Genomic DNA, 9,979 nt, shown 5'->3' with positions numbered 1-9,979 from the left:
TTTGCCCAGACGATGGTGTTCATGTGTGTGACTCTGAGCACTCAAGTGTGTGTGTGTGTGTGTGTGTGTGTGTGTGTGCGTGTGTGTGTGTGTGCGTGTGTGTGTGTGTGTGTGTGTGCGGGCAGGAGATGGAGGAAATCACCTTCCCCACTTTGCCTACCCTCCTCGGTTGGATGGGTTTAGCTCCATGAGCGCACTGGAGCAGGAAATCCAGATTCGCAGCCTATCAGCGAAATAGCACATATATGACTCCCCAGCCTAAGACGGTCTAATCAGGCCTGCCAACCCGCTAACTCCACCACCATCATCACCAGGCGCCAGATTGACTCCTGAGCCCAAATCGCAGCTCCTGCTTTACACCATAAAATGATTCCTGTATTGGTTTCCTCTTAAACCTGGTGAAGCTAATGCAATGTAATGTAAAAATTAGAAGCATAGTGCTACTGTGCTGCATGTCAGCAAGTGCAGATTTGACTGGACGAGTCCGAGGGAGGGAGGGAGGGAAGGGGGAGGAGGGGAGGGAGGCGAGGGATGGAGGCGGGCCGACTGGAACTTATTGAGGGACAGGGAGGAAAGAGAAAAAAAAAAAAAATCAACCCAATTATACCCCAGGCGACGCCATCTGTTCTCAGTCTCTGCGAGTGAAGCTATGAATGTGCAAATGTTGTATATTTGCGAAGTGCATGATAGTGAAACGAAAAAGTGGCGCTAGATCCAAGTAGAATTAGAGATTAGAGCGGAATTGAAAGACAGGATCCGTTTCCCTTATCAGAAATTGTGGGCCCCCCCCCCCCACACACACCACACATCACACACACCCTCCACCCCACCCCTCGAGCTAAAATAAGCCACTCGTCTTTTATTTCAGAAGTAACTCTTTTTGCTTAATACTGAGTATCTGTGACCAAGGTCCTGCGCTCGCTGTTGGCATTCGGGGGGCTATGGCCGGGCCAACAACAACACACACCACACAACAACACAACTACACGTACATCCGGGACAATGACTTTTGATAATTAGCCATAAGCAAAATGAACTTTAAATTCTTTCTTTTCAAATGCCTAGATCTGGCCCTAATTAACTGCGGTGTAATAATAAGTCCCAATCAATCTGTGGATTGGCAGAGTCCTCACATGAAAGAACAGGAGAAAATTAGACCTTAATCCTCAGAGCTCTGTCTCCGTCGAGCCCCTCACTTCTCATGTCCCCTTCACACGTGTTGTTGGCGTTGATGCGCACACACACACACACACACACACTTGCGACTGTCCACACACCACTTTTCAGCCCCCAACCCTGAAAAGACAAACCCCATTTTATAAGGGAAAGCTTCCTTTTTTTTTATTATTCCTCCTCAACCTCCACTCCTGCTAAAAATGTATAATATAATATAGACCATTATGTTATTTAAAAACTCATTACATGCGTTTGAAATGGGAATCTGGGAAGTCCTGTTTAAATATTGCCTCCTTCCACATTGTGCAGAGATGGGTGGGGGGGGAGAAGAACACATCGGGGGACCGTGGCATGCAATTAAGAGCAGAATGGATTAGTTTCCTTTTTAAAGTTATTGAGACACAATGAAGGGAGAGGCTTTCTCTGTTCCCCTCTCTCATCATCTGTATTGATGGCTCCCGTGTAGCCCCTCCGCTCGCCCTCTCCCAGTTAAAGACAGTTTGCATTTCACAACTACAGGAACCAAGGAAAACCCTTTGGCCCTCCCCCGTGAGAGTGGAAGAGATAGACCGGGCAGAGAAAGAGGTGTGACAGAGCCGTTTGACTTTGTAGGTCGTGGCTGTCGTGGTGTGGAGAGGATTAGCCCAAGACAAACATGTCAGAAAGACTAAAAAGGCATTACTTCTACTCTCCAGCGTGTCGTAACAGCCCCCATTCTTCTCGCGCTCACGCCGTCCTGAAAGTCACGGAATCCGAAAAGTTTGCAGCGAGGCCAGAAATTACTTGGCTTACTGTATTTATGGGCCTGGTGTGGCTTGTGCCGGAAAAGAGGGCATGCTGCTTCTGCACCTGGAAGGCATATTCTATTAATGACACTATGACATTATTTCTTCTTTAATACAACTTGGGTTTTAATTTTTTTTGTGTTCACTGGCCAGTTTTAATCAGTTATACTCACTGACTTAATTGATGAGCTCTGGAAATGCAGTGACATTGCTATAATGAATCAAAATAGGGGAAAAAAAAAAATGAAACACAAATGATCCTTTATAACATTCATTAGAGCTTTCACAGCGTGGGCAGTGCTGGAGAAACATTAGGCTCATTATATCCTTTATTTAAAATTCTCTGAGGGTGACCTGCGTTTACTGTGATGCCCAGATGATGACATGTAAAATAAAAATGCTAAAATATTAAAAAAATCAACATGAAAATCACTTAAAAATGGCTTTCCAAGGAGGTAAGTGTCCATTACGAGGACAAAAGAGTTTTCAGTTTAAGGTCACAGTTCCAAAGGTCGTCCACAATGGGGAACCTGACGTAGCAGAGGCACTCACCTGACTGCGGCTCGGCTCCGGCGATGTCCGCTCGAGTCCGGCTCGGTCGGCGGGAACCGTTCACCGCTGGCGTTTGTTTTCGGTTCATTTATGTTGTGACCGCAGACTGAACCAAAACCAAAACGTCATTGCTGAGAGTGTTATAACATCAGTTTCCTGCTCTTCTACTCCGTAGCATCCCAACTTTCCTGCGTTTGATATTTTACTTCCTCCTCTGCACGGGGGCGTTATATAGATGAACGAAGTACCTCGACATCGGGTAACGTAATCACACCAAGGACGTTGGCGACCATTGGCTGCTTCTGGTCTGGTTCAAGTGAAGCTTTGTCGTGCTCAGTTTTCTGTTCGTTGAGGAAATACAATTGACAATTTGGATCTGCTCACTTTTGTCTTGAACTTGTAATAAACTGGGTTTGACCTTTTCAACAGATTTGGAAGCAGCTATGGCATTCTGCTACGAGATTTATATACACACACACGTCAGGGGTAAAGCTTCTCCCTGCCTGATGAGGAAGCGATGCTCCCTTATTCCCAATCCTTAACCTTTTCACTTCTTTCTAAACTGGGGCACAGGAAGGTTCAGAGGAACCCGAAATTTGCAAAACTCAAGGAAGCAACAGCCGTCACGGTGGCCTGCGCTGCTCCCAAGCCACTAATATCATTCTGTATATACCCTAAAACGCAGAGGCCTTACGATTAAACACCAAGCATATATTAAATTAAACCACCCCCTCCCCCCCCCCTTTTTTTTTTTTTAAAAGAAGAGGTTAAAAAACTGCATTAATCGTTTCAGGTAAGAGGAAAACAGGTATGATAATCAGCCTCGTTTGGGAGTCTATCCTGCCGCGGTTAGTGGACCGCTAATCCAAACGCGGCTCCTCTCCTGCACCTGAAAGCCTCCTGATCCCCGGCTGAATTTCTAATGATTGAAATGAAAGGGCAATCCAGCATGCCAAATCACATAATGGAAAAATCCAGAACAAACGTATGACCCCCCCCCCCCCCCCCTCCTTTTCACCGCGCCACATCTTATACTGACTCCTTATTCTATCAGCAGAGGTGCGGGCACAATGGGGGCGACAGCGAGTCCTATATGATGCATTTTTTTGTGATGCAGTGCAGAACACACACCATGTTGTGCTGATTTACAGATGCAAGAGTGATGGATCAGCTTGTTCTTGTCAGTGGAGAATGATGATGTCATGCAAAGGAATCCGATCAGTGTCTGGATGTGTTTTTCACTCTAGATTATTGTTTTGTTTGTTTTTTTTGCACGTGATTATGTAGAAAAACTCTTTTGCAAATGCAGCTTTAATCACAAAAATGTTTAAAATCCAACAAAATCCCCCCCACACACAACACAAGCAAACACACACACGACACACACACACACACAACAACACACACACAGTGGTTTCCTCCTCATCACTCCTGCCACCCCTTCATCAACAGCAGAGCTGCTAATCACTCACTCTGTATCCTAACCAAAACAAAACGGTGCAACCAGTAGCTTTAGCCGTGGTTTACACTCCTAACTCCCCACCCTCCCTACTGCCCCCCCCCGTTACATCTCCTCCCTCCCTCCATCCCTCCTCCCCCAGCGCTCGTGGCGGCATGGGTTGATTAATTTGGGGCCGTGCAGACAGGTAAACACAGGCCTATTTACATGGCTTACCGCCACCCATATTTATACTCAACAGGACTATGCTTCAGAATAGAATAATCCTCAAAGCTCCCATCTGTTTATTTCTCTAACTGCTCCTTGAAGTCCGTCCTGACACCCCGTTCCTCTACCATTCCTCTTGCCTTCCCTCCCCTCTCCCTCCTACTCTCTGTCCCCTCCACCCTGACCTGCCTCACTCTCAGGTCAAACACTGTCTTCTTCCCATAGAAGTAAAGTTTGTAAAAAAATAACACATTCATGATATTTCATTCATCTGGCGCTGTCTTCTGTCTTACTCTTATACCAGCATTATATATACAGTATATATCTGTCGTCCGGTGTTTGTCTCGGTGATCGCAGCTCGGGCGACGATCATTTAGAAAAGTTACTTGCAGTTTGGTTTTTATTAAATCGTTTGTTATTCATGTCTTCAGCACATGTAATTCTTTCCCAGCCTCAGATACAGTTTTATTATTTTTATGGTTTGTTTTGGAATATAACAGGAGTTGAAGGTATTTACCATGAGCAGCGATACAGCAGCTCATCAAAATCAAAAGATGTCACCGTTCACAATTTCCATCAACATGAAATATATTAAAGTCATCGCAGTAATGCAAAATCCAGTTTGATGACTGGTGAGTGAAGAAGCCGAAAAGATGAAAATCTTACTAGGTTTGAGTGTGACAACTGTCTAACTTTAATTCATGTTTCAGCGTTAATAAACAAGCTAGTTGCAGTGATCTCTGTTACATTTGAACGTGTAGTTTGAAAAAGCGTTAGCGGGGTTCGTACTGCAGGCCCAGTCCAAGAGTTTATTGGAAGCTGTACGGATGTCCCTTCATAACAAACATAAAGGCTAAGAGATATCAGTCTAACACTAAATGCGTTTCAGTGCACTGACCCAGCATACACTGCAGTCATCGCTACAAGTAGCTCCCTTACCACTCACATAAGCTGCAGAGGGAGGTGCTTCTCTTCGTGCTCGCATCGCTCCGCAGCGCAGCAGGACTGTAAGGCCAGGCCCCCGCCTTTTCCTTACCTGGGGGGGGGTCAGCGTCTGGGAACCAGGCAGAGGTAAGAAGGCAAGGAGTCATGTGATTTTCCGCTGTCGGCAGGTAGCGGTCGGCTTGGGCAGAAAAACAACATCAATCATAGCTTAGAACCTGATGAACTCGTAGCTAATCTGTATTAGCTTAAAACCCATTCATACTTAAAGAAATGGACTGAAGTAGCATGCTGGAGGCAGAGTCACCCACAGATACACCAGTCGACGGGCCCTTTGTTCTCTACTTCTTTGAGACGAGATGATTACATGATTTATTTTTTACTCCTCGATCTACTTCTTCCATGAGGCTTAAATCTCTGTCGCTTCCGCGTCAGGCCCCGTCCTCCCCTTTTCGCCTTCATTATACTGTCGCAAATGTGCTTCGTAGCTGTCTTTGATCAAACAGTGTGCAGCACGTTAAGGGTATCTCGCAGTCTTTTTCTTCTTGAGTGATTGTAGTGAATGGAGACAGGCAGTGGGAGGAGGGAGGCCCGGCTGGAAAAAAATCCACTGATATCAAGCCCCGCCTAAGTGGTATTATGCTATATACACAAAGTATCATAGCGAAGTGGCATTGAATATCAATAAATGCATTTATGAGTTCACATCTCATAAAAACCTCGTGCATGTGTGATCAACTAATTTAATTACTGAGCTCCGCAATTTTTTTTTTTTTCCATTCCGGCAATCCGATCGTTTTGAAGATTTACTGTACACGTTGCGGCAGTGCCAAACGAATGTGTACAAGATGTTTTCTCCTCTGTGGAAATCCCCATCATGCCTTCTGGCAGGGATAATTACATTATATCACTTAGAGTTCTTAAAGGGGTGGTCAAGAGCACACAGAGCTGTCTGTTTGTCTGGGGGATTTTTATTACCACCCTCGTGGAGATGATTTGTCTATTATCTCCGGTGGATTTTGCTCCTCTCTTCATTCTGCAGCGATTACTTTGCAGTCATAAAGCTGCAATAGTCAGGGAAATGGGCCAGGCGGGGAGGAGGGGAGGAAGGCAGGGAGGGAGGGAGGGAAGGGAGGAGGGTGTGTGTGTGTGTTGGGGGGTCCTCTTCCTCTCCCCCTCCTCTTCAGAATCGCCTACAGTGGAGCTTTAACCCCATCAGATGTATGGATATAGTACATCATATACTCGCTAAGCAGTGATAAATCAGCGAGTGTGGTCAGAGTAAATATCCATCATCATCTTTATCATCGCCGCCCATTGAGATACCAATTTTTCCTCCAATTTCTGCTTTAGGTGCAGCCGTTGCAGCGGAGAAAACGTCCCAGGGGAAGCGAGAGTGAGAGAGGACAAGCATGCGACAAAGGTCTTATATCAGTAGTGGTCGTGACAGGAAATCGTCCACGGGCATACCGTTTTTTCTGGGTGTGAGGCCTATTCATCTGTAGCTTCCTCCCTCGCCATTTTTGAAGTAAATCAAAGAAAAGAGCATGAATTGAAGCACCTCGTCCAGAACCAGGAGATCTGCATTAAATCCAACGTTTACCGGTATTATCTTCTTGGTTTTTGTTCACTGTGACGGCCCCCCCTTCGCTGCTGCTGCTGGTCCTGGAAACCAGAAAAGAAGGTTTCATCTGACATATGGAGATCAGTACTTACTCATTGTGCTTTTTTCTTTTGACTCAATTAGTCCTTTAGTCCTGAGTCATTATAATGTCCAGTCTTGCACCAACTTAGATATCAGTAATCAGATAATCAGAAACAAAAATAAGACACGAATTAATAAAAATGTCTGTAGTGACATGAGCCTGATAGAGGAGAATTCAATGCAGATACGAGAACGTCTCAAACGGTTTTAAGAGATGCTGCAAAACAGATGCAGAAAGCAACGGACTGAACGCAGTGGGTGACTGGCGTTTGCTTCTAGAACGAAAAAACGAAAAATCTACATTGCACGGACGGTCAGCTTCCAACCAATGCAAAAACTATAAACTTGCCTTAAGTCAGGTAGTGAGGATTTGTTGTCGAGAATCTCTCACTCTTTTCACCATGGAAGAGATGTGAAAGAAATGGCTGATTAAAGAACTTTTTTTTGGGGGTTGGGGGTGGGGGAGGGGGTTTCAGGAACAAGCGAATGCCTCATAGTAAGAACCTTGAATTCCTGAGAGCATAACAAGATTAAACGATGTTTAAGCATTGTTTCTGCGTCTAAACAAGGATTTTCCCCCCAAAATCGCAGACGATCAGTAAACAGTAATCCATCCGCGCATCCAGTTTCATGCAGCCGCAGTGCGAGTCCCTGCAGAGCCGGGCTGAGGTAGCTACGGGTCAATGCTATTCTATTCTACATGCAGACACATAGTGCAGCTAATACCATACTTCACACCCAGCCTTAATCAAGCCACTGCAACTGACAATGTAATTATGGAAGTGTCCAGGCACCGGCAGTCAGCCGGGGAATTTATAATTATTTTACAAGCTGAGGAGGAGAGCCCACGGTTCATCTAAAACCCACGACCCGCTCACCGCTGGCACATCCAAAATCATCTCGAACAAGGGCCAGACTGAAGGCATTTTATAGAGATACAGACGTGGATAAGAAGAGAGGGGGGGGGGCAAAGATCCTAACCAGACTAAACATCAGGAAGCATTTGATGGACAACAACTTACTGCACTGTCTCCCTCTAAAGTCAGTCGAATAATTTGGTTTGTTAAAAAGTTTCGGTCTACTTAAAGGTTTTTTATTACTTTTTTATGGGAAAGGTCTAAGATATAATGTTTGTGTTCTTTAATTATACTGATATATATATAATAATACTGAATTGTTGCAGTCGTCCTGGCAGGTCCGCTCTACGAAGCGTTCTGCACGTCTCGACCGTGTCGCATGATGATGATCACCTTGTGATTTCCGCTCTTACTCATATTGGCTTGTTCGCTAACGTCTTCCTGACAAAATCAGAGCAACATAAACTTCAATGCTCCTTGGCAATTGATTTCTAACTCTGTGCTCCATTTGCTTCTGGAAGATTATCTCACATCTGATGTTTTTGATGAGGTGCTTCCTGCCAAACTCTTCAGGTGTTCAGTAAGGATTGAGGTCATGTGGAGCTGTAGAAAGGCAGCAGCACACGACTGAAACCATTCACTTTCCCCCCCCTAGCGGAAGCGTTTGTGTTTGTTTTGTTTGCTTGGTGGAGCTTCTCTCCTTTAATGTGTCTTTTCATATTTTCATAAAGACCACAATATAAGTTCCTCTCATCGAAATCTGCGGCCTCCCATTCAAACAGCAATGTGATGCACCTTGACGAGACCCGGGTTTTGCCTCGGGCAACTGGTTGATAATTGAATATGAAAAATCTACTAACTGTGTGATTCAGACCAAAAGAAAAAGGAAAGAAACAACATATACGAGTACAGTGGTGTTTGACGGCTAACCAATACCCGAAGAGCGTTCGTCTGCAGAGAGCTCGTCGTCTTTATCCTTCTCCACTTCACCGGCAGCTGGAAGAGAGGCAGAAAGCAGCATCTCTTCTTATCTGTGTGTACTGTGTGGTGTGTGTTGTGTGTGTGTGCGTGTGTGGTGTGTGTGTGTGTGTCTGTGTGTGTGATGCTTGAGTACAGTAAAAGCCTAAATCTAATCACCACACACTCAAACTGGTTCCGTCCAGGTGTATTACTGTACCAGGGTGTAATGCAGAGAGAGAAGGGAGAGAGAGAGAATGAGAGAGGTAGAGGGGAGATAAGTAATATTGAATCCTATGCGGCGATGTCACTCTGTCACTTGCCCTTGAATCAGCTAATCTCTTTTCTCACGGGTTCAGAGGGAAGAAAAGGCCGACGGGGGCTGCACGTTTAACCAACAGCCGATCCACAAATTGTTTCCAAACGTGGGGTAAATCAAAACGAGCAGCCGCTAGCGTTGGATGTGAAATTGTGACTCCCGCCTTGTTGTTGACTGAAATGATGATGAATGATGATGATGATGAAGATGAAGTTTTGGGGTACTTTTGGCAGCTGGTTGGATTAACTGCATTGGGAACGAACAACAAAAAAAAAGATTGAAGCAAGAAGTGCTTGTTTCTTTGTGGTTTTGTAACTGGAGAATCTGTATTAAATGTGTGATCATCTATTAACTTTATGACTTGTTTACATTTTCACTTCTGCTATTTAGATTCAAGGAACTAGTTTAATTTCAATATCCATATCAAGTCATTTCTGGAGTCTCATGTTGTGTCTTCAGAATGAACAGGTGGATGAATCACTACGAGTGCAAGAGAACGTTATAGAAAACTAAATAAATACTGATCCTTGAGGTTTATTTAAACTGGTCATAACCTAAAACTGCCACAAGAACGCGTTTCTTTTCCGGTACGTTCCTTCTTGAATCTAGGCAAATACCAAAATCTGACGTTTGATCTGAAGTTTTGTTTTTGGAATCAAATAATTAACAGATTTAAATTCTTTGCTGATACTTTTGTTTAAGATGACATTTAACTTTTGGATAGTTTGGTTTTATTTTAAGTTTGCAAACATTTCAAATGATGCCTTTTTCACAAAGTGTTAATTCTGATATTTGAAATCAGTGTTCTGTGAGGCCTGACCTGAGTGCAGATAAGATTAGCACAGTATTTCACAGGAAAGCCGCAGTGTTCTTCCTTCCCTTTTTTAATTCATCTCTGAGCCCCCAGGTTTATATCACACCCTCTCTGGGGGGTGTCCCAACCCGAAGTTGTATGTGGTCCAGTCAGTTTCTGAACGCGTCGTTATCAAATCGCGCTTTGCTTCACATTGGAGAGTGAGA

Source organism: Seriola dumerili, unplaced genomic scaffold, assembly GCF_002260705.1.
Source record: "Seriola dumerili isolate Sdu_G_001 unplaced genomic scaffold, Sdu_1.0 BDQW01000138.1, whole genome shotgun sequence".
Lineage (NCBI taxonomy): Eukaryota > Metazoa > Chordata > Actinopteri > Carangiformes > Carangidae > Seriola > Seriola dumerili.
This window is presented reverse-complemented; position numbering follows the sequence as displayed.